The sequence below is a fragment of the Solanum verrucosum genome, unplaced genomic scaffold (assembly GCF_900185275.1).
Source record: "Solanum verrucosum unplaced genomic scaffold, falcon-dt-bn FXZP01000297.1, whole genome shotgun sequence".
Lineage (NCBI taxonomy): Eukaryota > Viridiplantae > Streptophyta > Magnoliopsida > Solanales > Solanaceae > Solanum > Solanum verrucosum.
The window spans coordinates 1148167-1167850 of NW_026020215.1; the positions used below are offsets into that span (position 1 = coordinate 1148167).

Consider the following 19684-nt stretch of genomic DNA (forward strand, 5'->3'; position numbering starts at 1 on the left):
GGTCCTTACCACACTTCGGACATACATCAATAGGACCCATACCACCAACACCTTGGGCCCTTGGAACGTCATTGGCAAACCCCTTAAGGGGCGCATGAGAAGACCCTTGGCCTTGATGAAACCGGCCTCCCCTTCGACTTTGGAACTTGCCCTCAAAACGGGCCCTCTTGGCCTCATGACCCCTCCTCTTCCTCAACTTCTCTTCCTCCATTTGTTCGGCATACACCATCAAGCGGGACAAGTCCATGTCACTAATCAACATTGCGGATCGGCATTCTTCACTCACTAGGTCGGACACACCCATCACGAATTTGTTCATTCTAGATCGTGAGTCGGCAACCAAGTGTGGAGCATATCTTGAAAGTTGGTTAAACTTGAGGGCATACTCCCTCACACTCATAGACCCTTGTTTTAAATTCATGAACTCCACCAATTTGGCTTCCCTAAGCTCAAGAGGAAAGAATCGATTAAGGAAAGCCGTTTTGAACTCTTCCCAAGGCACCACATAGTTTGCCCCCTTCTCTTCCTTCCATTGGTTGTACCATATTTGGGCCACCCCTTTTAGTTGGTAGGCCGCCAACTCCGCCTTATCTTCTGACCTCATGCCCATGATAGCTAATATCTTGTAGACTTCATCAATGAACTCTTGAGGGTGTTCATCTAACTTAGACCCATAGAATTCCGGGGGATTCATCCGCACGAAGTCTCTCACCCGAGATGCCGGGTAGGAGCCTGAGGGGCTTGGGCCCCGTGGTTGGCTTGATTAGCCATAGCTTGGGCAAATAAAGTAAGGGCATCCCGAAGATCCCCATTGGTCGGTTGTTCCTCGGGTGCGCGGGCTCGTTTTCCTCTTTTATTAGGCATGATCTAGCAAAGCAAAGAGCAACCGTTAGGGAAGACCTTAATTCAACTCTACAGCACGACTTAGAAAATGGAGAAGGGAAACATTTCCTAAAACGTCTCATAGCCTCCTACTCATAGTTGTGGTGCACAACACAACCATGAATCGGACTCTAATCAACGCGGTGGGTTGGACTCCGAGAATCTATCAACCTAGTGCTCTGATACCAAGTTTGTCACGACCCAAGCCTAGGGCCTAGGCGTGACCGGCGAATGGGGAACCCGAAGGAACCCCAAACAAGCCTTATAGCATATCATTACACATCCTTGGTGCGTAACTTGGTGTCGCCTACAAAAGCTGACAACCAACTCACATGGGACAGAGTGATCATGGTTGCAGCATTAGTAGCAGGATTGGAGATTGACTTTGCCCGCATATTGCTGGCAAATATTCACGAGAGGGCATTCAAGACCTCCACTACTTACCCCTTTCCATGTTTGATTTTCCAATTGTACAGGGTCTTTGGGGTGCCAATCTGGCATTGTGATAGGTTGATCCACCCTACAGGGACTTTGGATATAGGCCTCATTCGAGATGAGGCAAATGTGGCAGCACCTCGTAGAGAGCCCTAGGTTGAGGTACCTCCCTTGGGCGCAAATCTTGCAGACACGGTGGGGCAGGCACAGGGCGGTAACCCCATTATACCATATCACACCGATAGTATCCCGACCTCATCTTCCCAGGCCGCTAGTAGGGATCCTAGCTTATCCCGGTCCACACCACCGTTAGGAGTTGCCATTGTCCTGTTGGCCAGAGTACATATATTAAAGGCTCAGATGGCTACACTACTGCATCACATCCAGCCTTGGATGTAAAAGTCGATGGCCGAGTTCGAGGCTAGAATGGAGCGCAGGATGGAGGGCATGCTGGACCGAAAGATTCAAGCCGTTAATAAGCGTCTCGATGCCTTTGAATTGAGAGTCCTCGGACTACCAGCCCCGACCATAAATCTATCCTCTTTTCAGACTGAGTTAGCCAGTCTCCGGGCCGACGTTGATGTCATTCTTGCCACCCCTGCAGTTGAGCCTCAGGCTGCACCTACTGAGTTGGCTGATGATACGGTGTTGGATGCTTTATTCAGTGGGACCGCTGAGGAGGGGCCTGAGCCTACACATACCAAAGGTAAGAGGCACCGTTCTAGTAGCACTGAGGAGGAAAAAGACCAAAAGAGACAGCATAGGCAGGAGAAGGAGGCTAGAAAAGCATCAATTTTAGATAAAGAGTTGCGCCACCAGAGGGTGCGTGAGAGTGTTGCAGGGGCATTGAGTTCTGCCCCAGTTATAAAGGTCCCGTCTGTTGTGAGGGACATTGTGAGCACCATTGATGGTGCGGTTAGAGTGACCAAGAGCACTACTGAGGGTGCTATGATGGATGATATGGGCACTACTGAGGGTGACCCAAGTATGGTTCCAGCGGGCTCCGAGAAATCGAACTCACCCATTTTATCATGATTCTTCGACGCTATGCGCCACAGGTTTGCTTCACCCAATCCATTATCTTTTACTATTTTTGTATGCATTGGGGACAATCGCATCTATTTTGTTGGGGGTGGGGTAAATGGATTGTGAGTGATAGGGTGAAGTCTGAGTAACCCAACTCATAAATCCTCTCTTGGGGTTTTCTTGCCTGTGTTCATTTTCCCCAAGAGACTGTTTAATTTCTGTTGAACTGGCATTTGTTAGGATCGTATGTGTAGAAGCATGAAAAAGAATGAAGCATGATGGCTTATGAAAAATATACCCGTCCAAATTTTCTGATATGTGATAGAATTGGTAGGCTAAGACAAGTTGAATGTGTTGTCTCTGAGTATGACATGATAATGAATCAACTTGATGGCATGACTTACGCTGAAACTTGAACTGGGTAATCTGATCATCTGATAATGAAACTATGTGCCAAGAGTGTGTGAGAATAGTTGATTGTTCAAACAGTTTTTGTGAAAAACTAGAACTTGCCCGGTTAGTCCTACTAAGACAATTCACTCTAGAGGCTAGGAAGTGATCATAGGGGGTTGTTCTGATAAGTCCACAAATTGCCAAAAAGAAGGATCCAACCAAATGAAATAAATGCTCCCTTTGATCCAAATGGTTTGAGCCTAAAATTAGACCATTTCTTTCTAAACCCCATACTAACCTTCCCATAATCGACTATGTTGGCCCCGGTCCCTCCTTGGACATGTGCACCTCGACTTAGGCCAAAAGCCTAAGTTGAGGGTGGCTAATGTAAAAGTAACTTCAATCTTGGCCCTGACCCAACATCGGGTATTGTGCACCTCAACCAATGGAAAATCCATAAGTTGAGGGTGGCTATGAAAGAGGAAATCGAAAGAAACATGGGTATGAAAATAGTTTTGATGTTGAAAAAGAGAGGAAAAGATGTGACTTGTTGAAAGCTAAAGAAAAGAATAAAATGCAAGAAAAAGTTGAAAATATATAAAGAGCTACAAAGTCTAAAGTCACATCCATAGTTGAAGAAAATCAAGGGAAAGAAGGTAAAACAGTATGATAGCAAAAATAGGGCAAAAAGAGGTTGAAAGCCTAGTGTAATGTCAAGGAGGGCAGAAAGTCACTAAAAAGTACCCAAGTGTACCACACCTGACCCTGAGCCTACATTACAAGCCAAGAAAGTCGTATAGTGATCCTAGAGTCTAGTTTGGAAAGTCTAAGCAGTGAAAATAAGGGCAAACCTATGGTACTGAGCACTAACTGTACTTGAAGTTATTTATGAGTGTAAGTGTTGAATGAATCCTTGTACTCAAAATCATAGTCATTGTGTGAAAGAAAAGGGATTTCGTTTGAAGTAAGGGCACTAGTTACATTCTCAGAAAGTTGGTACTTTAGTGATAGTGAAACAGTGTATGTTGTGTGTTAGTTGGTCGATCATTGTCATGGATTGATCCACATGAATTAGCTTGTCGAGTCTAGGAGAACAAATTTTGCACCCGAAAAGTGAGTGGGATAGAGAGCAATGTGATTGCTTGTGCTTGAAATGCTTGCTTCTATACAAGTGTCGTTTAGAGTCTTAGTGTGTCGCTTGAGGACAAACAACGATTTTAAGTTGAGGGTGTTGATATACCATGAGTTTACGGTATTTCTAATACATTTCACTTACAAGTTGTGTGTGTCTAGGGCCATTTTGTATTGGTTTTAACGTGTTTGTATCATATTTTGCAAGAAAGATGTCCAGGCGCGGAAGTAAAGAGACAGCTGAAAGAAATACAGAAAAGGGCATCTACAGAGGTTATCTACGGACCGTAGGTCCATTGAAACTCCGTAGATAGTGGTCATAGATCAGCAGGCAAGGCATGGAAGGCAAATCAGGGAAATCTGACCAAGTATGGAACCACGGTGACCATTGACGGTTCGTAGATTGATCTACGGACCGTACTGTTGATCCGTAGATTGATATTGCGAGGGTTCCAGTACATGATTTTTTAAGATTCTAAGTGTGGAGCTACGGAGAGGGATTGACGGACCGTAGATCGATCTACGATCCGTCCTGCAGTTCCATCGTTTGCTTCAGATAAGCTGTTTTGGAAGCTGAAATATTTTCTAAGTCCTGGCTAACGGAAGGGACTCACGGACCGTAGATCCATTGACGGTCCGTGAGTCAGTCTCGTGGAATGAAGACGTGTGCCTGAACAAACTTTCCTTATTTTGTTTCCCTTTTTATTTAGAACTTGTTTTCTATAAATAGCGCATGTAAACCTCGTTTTTAGGGTTGGATTTTATTACTTTTATTCTAGTTCTTGACTTGGGAGATTAACTTGCAACTTTAGTAATTATTAATTTCCTAAGATCGTTTTGAAGATTTTGGAGTTGCAATTTAAGTTGAATTTCTGAGTTTATTATTCTTCTTACGTAGGTTCATAATTCTTTCATCTAAAACAATGAATTGTGTTCATATGATTATAGGTAACTAAACTTCACAACTAGGGTTGTGGGAACCATGAACGATTAACAAAGTATGAATAGTAAATAAGTAATTCTTGAATTGTGTGGTGTATGCATTGATAATTCTTTCGTTTAGAAGTCTTTTTAGCAGTTGCAAACGTTAGAACTCACCTTGTTACTACTTGCCGGACCAAGGAGGTAATCAACAAGAAAAGAATTATCAACATAGATTTAGTGTGATACTATCTAATAGGCTAGTGTCGATTGGTGTGAAGTAATAACTAAGCCAAACATTGATGTGATGTCTAATATGAGGTAAATGTAAGGGTTAGTAAATTATACACATACGCCGGACCAAGGTGCGGGGTGAAATTCTCTAGATGTCGGACCAAGGATTTAGAGATACCTAACTTATCACTTTGCATGTAGTTCACTAGGAAAGGATTGCTATTACTAGGATCACTGCATTATGAGCTTGTGGGGAACACGTATACCCTAGTTAATTCTCTCATCTTGATAACAACCAAAATTGACTTTTGATTACTGATTACTTTTTGAGTTCTTACAATTTGTTTCACAACCCCCCCCCCCTTTTAATTACTTGTTTCTGGAAGTAATTTGACTAATTGAATATAATTGTTGGTTAAAGTAAAGTCTAAACCATTTTCCTCGTGGGATCGACCCCAACCTACAAGTTAGGTTCTTTACTTGATAACGATCGCTTATGCTTCTTTAGGGAGGTGTAATTTGAGCGTATCAACGCTTCACACCAATAACTAGGACTCTAAAGACACAATTTCATAGACTCCCTAGGACTTTTGAACTTTGTGGTCTGATACCAATTTAGTCACAGCCCGAGCCTACACCCTGGGCGGGACTGGCCCTCTAGAACCATTGCTAGCCCCAAGCGAACCCTTGATCTGACTTAAGTCTTAGCGGAAGACTTACTCATAATAAAAGCACTTTAAAAAGTAACTATAACTCAAATAATAACTTAGAATGTTTTAGAAATAAACATTCAACTAGCAAAAGTGGCAACTCAAGTCTCAACATAAATGAAAGGGAATGTAAAGACTTATGAACTAATAATGTCTAACTATCAATGAAGCCTCTAATACCATAAGGGTTGTCGGGAAAAGACCCCCCAATCATCCTAACAACTGAAATGACAAAACATAATAAAGGGATTCTCCGGAAGCAAGGAGGCTCACCAACAACTCTAAAGCTCAACTGGATCAACGAAGCGCTAGATGATGATCCTGGTTACTTGTATCTGCATCATAAAAGATGCTAACCAAATGGCATCAGTACATGGAATGTACGAGTATGTGAGGGGAAATCTAAACAAGACATAAACTTTAACTGGAACTAAAAGAAACACTTACCTCGTCTCGATTCAACTCATCTCAATATAAAGCAGTAATAAATTTGCTATATAAAGAAAAGCTTTAAAACATGTAGATAACAACTCAGTGTATTGAAAAATATAATAATAACTTCGTTTTGTGTTTGAAAATACAAGTAACTCTGTGGGAGATTCTCTAACCAACAACCATTACTATGAGCTAGTGATGATACATCGTCTTGCACATGCTGTCGGAACTGTCCTATACTTTGTCGGGGTATAGGACTCTTCAACTAAGTGGATACACTAGTCTATGCTTAAAAGCATTAAGGAATCATCTAAAAAGTGTAGCCATTTCTACCCATATTGGCTACATGGTTTATGGAGACATTGAGTTATCTGAAATCGTCCCCATATCGGTGCTCAATACTACTCCCAAAATGTGACTAGCTCATATGATTAAAAACATGACTTTCTCTGTAGTTTGAGATTATTACTCAAAAATATATCTCTTAAAAGAGATGGTTCTCAGAACTGCTCATGAAAACTCTTTTGGAAATCGGTGTTTTCTCTCATCTTAAATGTGAAAATATTTACTATTGGGAATACGTAGTTTCGGTATATCATTTTAAAGAAAATGAACTCAGCTCTACCTTCCTAAACTCAATGCTTAAGTCTTAAACAAGTTTAAAAGATTTGTAAATGATTACTTAAAATGACTCGAAGAACTCTCAAGACTTGACTCTTAACTCTACCTTGAATTTGAATTATGAATTCAAGGTTATGATTTGTGATAAGAAGGATATCGTGATGATTAAGAGTGTTTTTAGATTGTTAATCATGAGAAACGATCAAAAAAATATTGTCTGGGATCAAGTCCGCGACGCGGCGATGCATTATAATATTTGGTCGTGAAATAAGTTTTGAAACATTGGAGTTCGCATTCTCCGTGATACGGAGAGCAAAGTTTCGCTTTAAAGGAACATGTCCACGACGCAGACTTGGTACTTTGTTTTCTATCCGACTTTTTCTTCCTTATTTTATAACCCCAATTCGCCTAGAATCTAATGGTTTCTTCCTCAATCACTTAGATTCGAATACTCAACATTAGTATACGATAATCTACTCAAAACTACCCTTGAAACACTAACACTTATCTCAAGAATTTATCAAAACCTCAATAATCAAGATTATGAAAGAAACTTCAACAAAACTTATCAAGAACTCAAATCCTTCAACTTTAAGAAACGAATTTTGTTGAAAATAACATGATTGGCGCGTGGGTGAACGGACCCAACGCTATGTGAACTCACATACCTCTTCGTGATCAAACCCTTGTTGAAAATCCACAAGAAAATCTGCGATTTCGCAAGAACTTGATGAACACCTTGACCTTTCTCCTCTTTTCTCTTCTTGAATTCTTTTCTAAAACCCTAGCGTAATTTAGGATAGTGTAAACTGAACCAAATCAGTTTAGACTCCTAATTAATTACTAAAACTGAATAAAATCTGATAGGGTAAAGAAAAAACCAAAATACCCCTCTTTAATCCGGGTAACTTTCCTTAAATAGATAGTCTGACTTCAAACAATCATATCTCCCTCATACGAGCTCAAAAATTAGCAAACTCGGTGGCATTGGAAAGAGGATTCCAAGTCCTTTTATTTGATATCTTATGGGCCACCTAACACATCATGTACTGAAAGTTATGATCGTTTGAAGTTGACCCAAAACTCATACTTAGCATAACTTGCCAAAATTTCCAACTTTTGCTCTTTCGGAAAATAGTTCTTTCTAATTCTAGTTCTTTCTTAGGCGGGATGTTACATACTCATATCTAAGCTCAACATAATAAGTGATATAATAAAAATACACTTTTAACTCTATTTTGGAGATTCTTTAACTGACAACCATCACTATGAGCTATGTGATGATACAACGTCTCGCCCACGCTACAAGAACTGTCCTATACCTTGCCGAGGTATATAACACTTCAACTAATTGGATCCACTAAGCTATGCTTAATAATCAATAAGGAATCATCTAAAAAGTATGATCCTTTACCCATATTGGCATACATGGTTTAGGAGGACTTTGACTTGTCTGAACTCGTCCCCATATCGGTGCTCAATACTACTCCCAATAATATATACTCATGCTCATATGTTTAAAAAATAACTCTTCCTTTGGTTTGAGATAATTGCTCAAACTACCCTCTTAAAAGAGGTAACTGCTCTTGAAATATCTTTTGAACTCATAACTCATTCAGAAATCTTAGTGTCTCTTTTATCAATGTAAAACTTGATACCTCTGGGAATACATAGTCCCCTTATACTTACTCAATTCATACTTGAAAACTCTTTCTCAAAAACATATCTAAATCATATTTTAATATGATCATTGATGACTCGAAAAGTCATACTACATAAATATTGATGGTATATCTAGATACCATACTGCTCATACATTGATGGCATACTCAATTGTCATACTAATCATGTTTTAGAAACTCTTTTCTCAAAACTCATCTTTACTTTCTCAAAACTCAGCTTAAGAACAAGTGTTGGCTTTAAAAAAGCTTTTCAAAATTAATAACTCAAATCATAGGGTTCATGTCGAATTATGGACATGAACGACTCAACTCAGGGATCTTAATAGCAATAAGGAAACTCAGTACTCAGAACTCAAGACTCAAGAACACTACTCATCTCAAGAATACTCAATTCATAGGGTGTGAAATATAGACATGAACGAATCAACTCAAGAATATTAATGCATGACATATAGAGATTCAATAATTAGGAATAGAATTTAAAAAAGAAATATGAACTCGAGAACTCAACGATCAACTCATCTCAAGAATACTCAAATCTAGGGGTAGAATCCTAGATTTCTCTTTTACTGATTTGAAAGTACGTAGATGTTGGACATGAGATACTAGAACAGAGAAAGGGGATAAGAGATAACTGATAGCCAAAGCTACAACATAATTGCATAACCATTCTTCTAACGTCTAATCCTTTTTAACAAATGCTCATTGGGTCTGGTTCCCAAATAAAAGTTTCTAATAGCCCATAGGCCCTTATAGAGTCAGCTTGGTTCACAACATTTGTCACCCCTAGTTTAAGTGTATTTTTGACACTTATCTCATAAAGAAATGTGTTATTCTTTTTTAGACTGACTAAAAAGGAAATTAAGTCATATAAACTAGGACAGAGGAAATATTATTTTACCAAATATCTCTAACTCGTTCTTTTGCCAACATTATAACCCGTAAAAGTCTTTTGATCTTATATTTTAAATGCTTCTATTAATGAATTATGACACTAAGGTAAGCCTATGATACACCTCGATCTGTACATGTTTTTTTTTTAATATTGGTAATACATTTGATCACATATTTGTACTATAGTTTTAAGAGTGTTTTCTCATTTGATCAAATACATATCTGATATACCTATAATATATAACATGATTAAAAAGTATTTAATTGTTTCAGATGCAAGTATAATACTTTTTTGAATACATAGATATTTTTTCTTTTGAATACATAGATATATAATAGACTTATAATGTATGTAAGATCAAATACGCTCACAATACTGCTGTTTGGAAGATGACGTTTTGTTATGGACTTATGGCCTGAAAAATGAATCTTGAAATTCTTCTTCTTTTACAGCAATTTTTCGAATGATCTTTTAATTCTTTTCTCAATGACTAGATCCTTCTTGCACCGCTCTTCAAATCTAAGCATTCAACAGAAGACTGGAGAGAGTTCGGCATCAAAATAGATGCTTCAAGATTTTGGCAAGATGAGTGTACAATTGCAAAAAAAAAATACAACTTCAATATAAATTTGATCGGTTTGACTCTTAGGTTCTTAATATGAACCATTTAAATTTTAAAAATTACAGGTCCAAAATATATAATACTATTAGTTTTAAATTTTAATAAACCCATTTGATTTAACTATATAAAATTTTTACAATGCTAAAATTTTTAGAAAATTTCAATGCAACACACTTGAAAATTGTGAAAGATTAAAGAAAAATAACAAGAGAAAAATTAGTTGCAACGTCAAAAGTGTAACCGATAACCACTTGGAGAGGTGTTACTCATAAGGACAAGAGGTACACCCAATCGTCATCGTATTATTATATGATACTTTGAACATGGGTTCACACATCTATATTTAATTATTTTTTTAAAATATAACATTATTATATATGATCTAGAGAGGGGAACATGGGTTCACATGAACCCTAAACACTAAAAGGAATCATCTTTAAAAATCACATACCAAAATGGATAAGCTAACTATAACTACTATCTTTTAACATTGTTATCTCCGTTAACTCCCAATTCATCCAAAACAATATTACATCAACTTTAAAGGTAGTTCGCCCACAAATGAGCGAACTACAATTCTTTTTATTTCTTTCTCAATTTTAAATGTACTATGAAGCCTTTTTAATACATAAAATCATGACTTTTTTCAATAATAAAAATAAAATAAAAAACTTGAGAATTTTTTCATAAAATAAATTTTATTATTTGCTTACAATAATAGTAGTAAAAAACCTTTGGTGCTATTCAATAATTATTCCGTAAATTGTTATGTGACCATCTATTTCACTTTGTACATGGTTGAGAGTATGATTCACTAGCTATGCATACGTGTGTTTTCACTTTTGTGGGTAGATCCTTAGTGGTGGATCAGGTGTACCGATCCTGCGATGTTCTCTTGGTAGAATGTGGGGATCAATGGGTCCAATTCTATTGTTCTTAAGGGTAATTTACAATCGCAATTGCTAAATCTAGCATTTTGATAGTGTTGTTAGGGGTTTGTATGCTTGGACATATCCCTCGATGAGTATCTGTTGTCTAAAGACCAATTTTTTGTAACTTAAGCTCATGGAAATTTATGTTAGGTGATGGAGATAATGATAAGAACTATGATTGTTGGATATTATGAGTGTGCATTGGTTGGTTCAGGTTCACTTCTAATTGTAGCGAGTGGAATTTTATCATGCTTAAGTGCTAAAGAATTCGTCCGGATGATTGTGTTAAGGTCCTTGATAACATGTTGCGGACGTGTGAACGATTAACTTTGGTGGTTGTTGGGAAGCGCTTTTGTTGTTAGTTAAGTTTACATACAATAATATTTATCACTCGAGTATTGAGATGACTTCATTGAGGCATTATATGCGAGGATGTGTAGGTATTCAATTGGTTTGTTTGAGGTTAGAGGTGTGAAACCCTTAGGGGGTTGATTTGGTGAAACATGCCCAAGATAAGGTGAGAAGCATCCAATCTGAGCTTCTAGCAGTCCATAGTCGACAGAAAAAGTATGCAGACCGTAAGGTGAGGACATGGCCTTTCAGGATGGTGAACAAGTTCTTTTAAAGGTGTCACCCATAAAGGGGGTAATAAGATTTAGTAAGAAGGGCAAGCTTAGTCATCAATATATTGGTCTCTTTTTTAGATTCTTGACTGTGTAGGGCCAATGACTTATAGATTGGCCTTACCCCTAGCTTATTTGGATTTCATCCAGTGTTTTATGTGTCCATGTTAAAGAAGTATCATAGGGACGGATATTACATTATAAAGTGGGACTCAGTGTAGTTAGACAAAGACCTTCAGTATGAGGAGGAATTGATTGCAATTCTTGATCGTGATGTCCGGAAGCTGAGGACCAAGGAAATAAAGTCCATGGAAGTTCAATGGAAGCCTCGTCTAGTTGAGGAAGCTACTTGGGAAATCGAGAAGGACATGCAAGACAAATATCCCCAGCTATTCGTCGATTCAGGTACTACTCTACTCTCTCTTTAGCCCATTTTTCCTAGTTTTTCACTCGGGGATGAATTATGGGTAAATTGGTATCTATTGTAACAACCTGTCATCGTCGTTATAGAAAATCCAATGGAGAAATATTTTGGGCCAAAAAACGTTTTGGTAGTAACTTGAAAATTCCTAGCCTAGTTTAGATTTGGATGAAATCGGAGTCAGTGAGGTCTAGGAAGATCTGATAGCGAATAAGAGATCTAATAATGGATTTGGTTACATAAGTGGATAGCTAAGACGTTAAGGAATCCGTACGACTTTACGGAATCAAATTGGGGGGAGTAGAACTCCTGAAACTGATCTTAGTGTGAGCAGGTAGTTTCTGAGTGTCATGGGATGAAGGTGTGTTATGAAATGGGGGTTTGAAACTCTTAATTTAACTCTCTGTTTCCATGCAAGCTGCCAGGGCGTAATTATTCCCACCAGGGGGGGCCGTTGTAGCGGGATAGGGTACACCATAGTGGGACAGACGCGACTTAAGTCAGAAATAAACCCCAAAAACGTCATTATTCTGCAAACTTCATTCTTAAGAGTTAGGAGACGACTCTAGGCATTTCTTGATTGTTGTCCACTGGTTTTGGTGCAAAAGATAAGATTCTTACTCCCCTAATCTGTTTTCGATCTGTAGAACTTAGATTCTTGGTTATTAATTATTGGGGGAGGATTTTAAAACTGGAATTGATGGTGGGTAAAAGCACTAGTTGCACCTTAGGATCAGGGGTTTGGCCTAGGGTTGATAATGTTGATTATAGTTCGGGCAACTAGGCCTCGTTTATTGATCCTCGCGTTATATTGATTATTTGTAGACCAAGAACAAGCGGAAAGAATCTGGAAAGGGAAGGATCAAGTTTCTTAGAAGGGTTCAAGTTTTGTTCGAGGTAGGTGATGGTTGTGATTTCATGTTTGTGTGATTTATGTTAGTAATTGCTCCATTATAATGCATGTATGTATTTAATGTTGCTCTATTGATCACATTAATCGTAAATGAGTATGAACGAATGATTGTATGCGATGAATCAACACTTGATTGTATTATTATAAGAATGTACATTGTGATTGTGGCTTGTTGAATGGAACGGGTGTCACGTACCGACATACATATTGAAACGGGTGTCACGATCCAACACACTAACTTGGAACGAGTGTCACGATCCAACACACTAACTTGGAATGAGTGTCACGATCCGACACACTAACAGTTTGGGTATAGAATCCATGAAAGAACCATTGACTTGTCATATAAATGTATTATTGAGAATTTGGAATTGTACATCGATCCTGAAATGATGACTGATATTGTATATGTTCGGTGTATGCCTGTTTTATTATGTTGTGATTACTTGTATATGTTTCACTTATTGGGATAGCCATGTGATCCTTCTAGTACACTGTGGTTGTGTACTGATACTGCACTTGCTCTTTCTTTGTTGAGTAAAGGGCATCTTTAGGCAGCTACTGACAGACCTCGTCTAGGAGATCAGTGATCCATCGAATTCAAGGGTGAGCCAGTTCTTTCAAGCTGCCATGAGTTCGCGTTATGTTTAGTCTATTTCTATTCATACTTAGACTAGTACTTTAGAAATTCTTATGTTTAGTTTGGGGTTGCACTCATTTCCTTAGACTTGTCGTTAGTAGATGTTTTGGTACATTGTCTTTCAAGCTCTAAGCATTATTTCCGCAATTGTTTTGTTAGACTTTCGGAGTTTATGGAAACTCATTATTTTTCCTTTAGACATTTAAACCTGGTGTCGTATCTTTAAATGCTTAGTTTCGTTAATTTGGTTAGTTGGCTTGTAGTAACGGTCTCCCACCGGAGGGTTAGTGTGGGTGCCAATCACGACGATCTGGGTCGTGACACAATTGGATACAAATTGGATATTAGCAGTAAACAGTTTTAGATTGAGATTTTAGTTTGAAAAAAAATTGCATATACAAAGTAATAAGAATTAAATATCTTAAAATTCTATTTAGATACCAATTGCATACATTGTTATAATTAGGTTTTCGAAATGGATATCAATTTGATACAATGTTAATTAGTTTAGATTGACTTACACAATCGAAATCTTAATCATATTTTGTATTTTCAGCTGAATACCAATTTGATACAAATAGACTTAGTTTTCCTAGTTGGATATCAATTTGATACCCAATTGGACATCAGTTTGATACTAATTAAATACCAATTGGATACAAATAGACTTAAATTTTCCAGTTGGATACTAGTTTGATACCAATTGGATACAAATAGCATACATTTGTATTTTCAGTTTGATGCCAATTAGATACCAATTACATACAATTTAACTTAATAATTCCAATTGGATACCAAATGGCTACCAATTGCCTACACTATCGGACTTAATTTTTTTCAAGTGGATACCAATTGAATATCATATGGATACTAAATGGTTACCACTAGCAGTTTAAATTTTTTAGTCTACATTTGAAAAACACTACATACACATAGGAGTAAGTAGTACACAAAAGAAATGTTTTGAAAACCAGAATTCTCTAAGTTAAAAGATCAATATATTCAAACGAATGTGTTTGATGTAATTAAACAACTAAATTACATTAAAAACAAATTATGACTAATTTTCAGCAGGATAATTTGAACATGTCTTTTTGTTGTGTCTCTCCCGATGACATGTGTTGCACGTAACTTTAGATCTCTTGAATTTCACATCAGCAGATCCTTCTAGCGTTCAAGTTGTGGTCTTTCTACCTTTCTTTTAGAAATAGGCTACAACAATTTAGGCGACGAGACGTAATTTGATATATATCATATACTATTGCATGGAAGAGGTTCAACAAGTATTGCATGTGTCTTCAAAATATTTCAAGCTATAAAAGAGAGAGCAATCAGTTGAAATCAAAATTGAATACTATTCTAATTCACTAAATCTAACAAAATTGCATAAAATTATTAATATACACAATACAAAAACACATTCTAAATTAACACTAACCTGGACATTTCTATACCAATTGCATACCAAGACTAACCATTGATTCATACAAAATTCATACCAAGAAGAGTATCAAATTCAAAATAAACACTAACCTGAGCATTTGAAATAAACACTAACATGAACATTTTTATACACATTTCATACCAAGCCTAAACACTAGTTCATACAGTAATCATACCAAGAAGAATACCAAATTTAAACAAGTTAATTGTAAACATTCTTTAATTATAAACTAAAAGTATATCAATTCCATTGCAACGATAACATTATTACTATTTCATACACTGTCATTTTTCAAGAAAACAGTATACTCAAATCATTCAAATATAATTCCAAAATCGCACACACCCATGGTATAGACAGTATACCAATTACAAATAAATTTTATGTATTTTCTTTTTTAACCAAATACCTTAAATTTAAAAAAAATCATACCAAAATTTATTCCAGTTTCAAAAAATTATTATGTAATCTGAACAAAAGAATGTTCATACAAAAAACATCACAATATAAATCTATTATACACAAACAAAATCAGAAAATTTCCTTTACATTTTCATTGTTTTTTTTTTTTTTTTTTTACGTTTCAATAATATAAAAATATATACAAATAATAAATCGCAATGAATACTAACCTGAAAGATCCCATCTATCACCATCTGTCCATTACAACAAAATGAAGATTATTGAACCAAAACTAATTGAAAGTAGTCGTGAGTGACGACAATTACAGAAAAAAATTAGAAGAGAGAACCGTTTGAACAAAATAAGAAAATCTGCTTTTTGAAATACTCTTAATTGATTTGAGATAAAAAAGAAAAACAAATATTCCTATTTTGTTTTGAATCTCCTAAATTTATGGCAATTATTAATTATCATTATTGTATTCAAATTTATTACTATAACTATATCATGTCAAACTCAAAAGAAATGAAAAACCAAATATGAAAAACTTTTGACATACCACGCTTATCTTGAAAAGCTCACTGAGCAATTTGACTTCCCCACCTAGCTACTTTAGGTTGGGGGGTCAAAAGTATATATATATATATATATATATATATATACTTTGTTTAAATAGGGCCTTAAGTGAATCAGACTAAGTACTTGTTCATCTTCTTCTATTTGCAGGTACACACTTGAGGATCAAGACTAGAATCTCTATTTTTTACCTTTTATTATTTTTTAAAAATCGATTTTTACTATTATTTTAAAGCTTTTTAAAAAAAATAAATGTTAGAACCTGAAATTTTTTATTGTTACAACTTGAAAGAATTATTATACTGTCATAACTTAAAATTATTAGTCCTATACAGTATTTTCAAAAACGTTTTTGGGGCTAGTCCCAGGGCGAGTCTCGGGGCGGGGTGTACCAAAAACACTCTGGGGCGTAAATTAAAGACGTAGACCCATAAGGCATAAGTCCTAAAATTTGAGGCGTAAACCCCAAGCATAAAAACGTAAATCCTGGGCGTCAAAACGTATGCCCGGGCATTTTTAATATATTTTTTAAAACTTTTTTTGCTTTAAATAATATTTTTATTATTGGTGTAATGATATTTCTCAAATAGTAATTATAATACGTTTTTTCTTCATTATTGATTATTAATACTTATCTCAAATAAAAATCATAAATAATTGAAAGGTTTACTTTTGCTTATTTTATTAGTAATAAAATTATAAAATTGAATATACATGAGACTACCCCCTAGATCCATTGGACTTACGCCCCGTGTCTCGGGGCTTATTTCTCGCCCTGTATTGTATAAAACGACTCGCCTCACGCCCCCACCTTTTAAAACACTGGTCCTATATATGTCATTTATATAATTTTCACTACAAAAAAATACATCTTAAATATAAATTTGATCGGTTTGACTTTTAGATTCTTAATATGAATCATTTAAATTTTTAAAGTTACAGGTCCAAAATATATAATACTACTAATTTTAAATTTTAATATACACATTTGATTAACTATATAAAAAATTTACAGCGCTAAATTTTTTAGAAAATTTCAATGCAACACACTTGAAATTTTTGAAAGATTAAAGAAAAATAACAAGAGAAAAATTAGGTGCAACATGAAAAGTGTAACCGATAACCACTTGGAGAGGTGTTACTCAAAAGGACAAGATAGATATAAGACTTAAATTTTTATCCTCACTTAGAGAGGTGGACCCAATCGTCATCGTATTATTATATGATACTTTAAACGTGGATTCACACATCTATAATTAAATATTTTTTTAAAAATATAACACTATTATATATGATCTAGAGAGGGGAGCATGGGTTCACGTGAACCCACAAAATCCCCTCTAGATACGCCCTTGCTTCTTGAACCCTAAACACTAAAAGGAATCATCTTTAAAAACACATACCACAATGGATAGGTGAACTATAACTACTATCTTTTAACATCGTTAACTCTCAATTCATCCAAAATAATATTACATCAACTTTAAAGGTAGTTCGCCCACAAATGAGCGAACTACAATTATTTTTATTTCTTTCTCAATTTTAAGTGTACTGTGAAGTCTTTTTAATACATAAAATCGTGACTTTTTTCAATAATAAAAATATTTTAAAAACTTGAGAATTTTTTCATAAAATAAATTTTATGGAAAAGGGCCTAAAATACCCTTAAACTATTGGAAATGGTACAAAACTACCCTCCATCAACCTATTGGCTCCCAAATACCCCTAACATCCACCTATTGGCTCCCAAATACCCCTGACATCCATTTATTGGCTCCCAAATACCCTTTCATCCACCTTTGATTATTAACCACTTTTATAGCGGATTATCATTTAAATAATTTTTTAAAAATACTTGGCAACCATCTATTGACTATAATTTAATTACTTAAATTAATTTACAAACTCATCCATTATACTCGATCCAAATTGACTACACTTTACTCAAGTTAATTATACCTGACCCAAATTAACTACACCCGCCCCAAATTACGTTTACTCGACCGATTAAAACAAATACCCTTTATTCCCAACATTTCACTTCCTCTTTCAACCTTACTTCCCCAATATATTCACTTACAATCTAAAAAACACACTTGTATCACCATAAAAAATTATGAGTGTTTTGATAATTTCTTATGGTGATACATGTGTGTATTTAAGTATTATTTTTTGAGATTGTAGGCGAATATATTGGGGAAGAAGGTTGATAGATGAAGTGAAATGTTGGGAATGAAGGGTGTATTTGTTTTAATCGGTGGGTAAATATAATTTGGGACGCGTGTAATTAACTAATTTGGGTCGGGCCTGAGTAATTTGGGTCATGTATAATTAATAATGAGTGAGTTTGTAAATTAATTTAAGTAATTAAATTGTATATATCCAATATTTGGTCGCCACGTACTTCAAAAAAATATTTAAATAATAATATGTTATAAAAGTGGTCAATATTGGACCCAAAGAAGGATGACAGGGGTATTTGGGAGCCAATAGGTGTATGGCAGGGATATTTGGGAGCTAATAGGTGGATGGAGGGTAATTTTGGACCATTTCCAATAGTTCGAGGGTAATTTAGGCCCTTTTCCGTAAATTTTATTATTTGCTTACAATAATAGTATTGAGGTCGACGGGGACAACGATTCCTATTATTTCTAGTTTCTCTACATAAACTACATTGTTGTGGCATGCGATTTGGTGCAATGTCCATTTCATTTCTACGATGCCTAGTATAGTTGACTCTGGAAATTCTCAATATTGTGTATTACAAATAAATTGAATGGAAAAGGTGGCCAATAGGACTTATCGCTCAATGAAAAATTGCAGTTTCAAGAGCAATACTCGATTGCAATTTCAATTGAGTACTCTTTTTTAAAATAAAAAAATTATAATTTATTTGGTGTCTGAACCCAAGCTATGGTAACGGTTACTGGGATTGATGATATCCATTTCTAACTACAATTAGTTTTCGTGTAGGGTAAATTAAGAGCCCGTTTTGACTGACTTAAAAAAAAGTAGTTTTGAAGTTAAAAATAAAAAGTCAAACTTAAATAACTTTTAGATCAAAAAATAAAATGTTGAGGGAGATCTACTTTTGATTTTTAATTTATTTTTAAGTCATTTTAAACTTAATTTAAGTTATTTTTAATCTCGTCAAACACTTCCTAACTTAATTTAAGTTATATTTTACTTATTTTGAGTTATTTTATATTTATCAAACACTTTCAAAAATAAAAAAATGACTTAAAAGTAAGTTTGATCATCTTTTAAGTCAATCCAAACACCCTTTAAATCTAGCACCATTAAAGTTTGTTTCAATTATAAAAGTGAATACACGTTTTCAATCAGTAGCGGATCCAGGATTTGAAGGTTATGGGTGCTCACTACATTTAGCGTAGAAGAAAAAAAAAACAAACATATAGCAGTGAGAAGAAAAAAAACCATATAGCAGTGTGGGACTCGAACCCTCACACTTGAGGTCGTCAGCGCAAGCTTTACGTTGCATCTGAGAACCAAAGCGCCCATCAAACCTTTAGAATAATGGGTGTTCAAGAATTAATTATATCAACTTTTCAATATTTTCAATGAACATATACAAATTTTCGTAGGAGTCAATGGATGCTCGAGCACCCGATACCCTCAACGTGGGTCCTCCCCTGTTTTCAATATTATCAAATTTCATTGCTATGTATGTATATTCAGTCGTTCGAATTCCAAAGAGACAGAAGACCCACCCAACACACACACTC

At 35.7% G+C, this 19684-nt stretch overlaps 1 protein-coding gene across 4 annotated transcripts in view; it reads left to right on the top strand.

Annotated features, from left to right (window-relative positions):
• LOC125830655 (peptidyl-prolyl cis-trans isomerase FKBP15-1-like) overlaps positions 1–19684 on the top strand; it is a 1183135-nt gene that overhangs the window by 636078 nt on the left and 527373 nt on the right. The gene's annotated exons all lie outside the window — the stretch shown is intronic.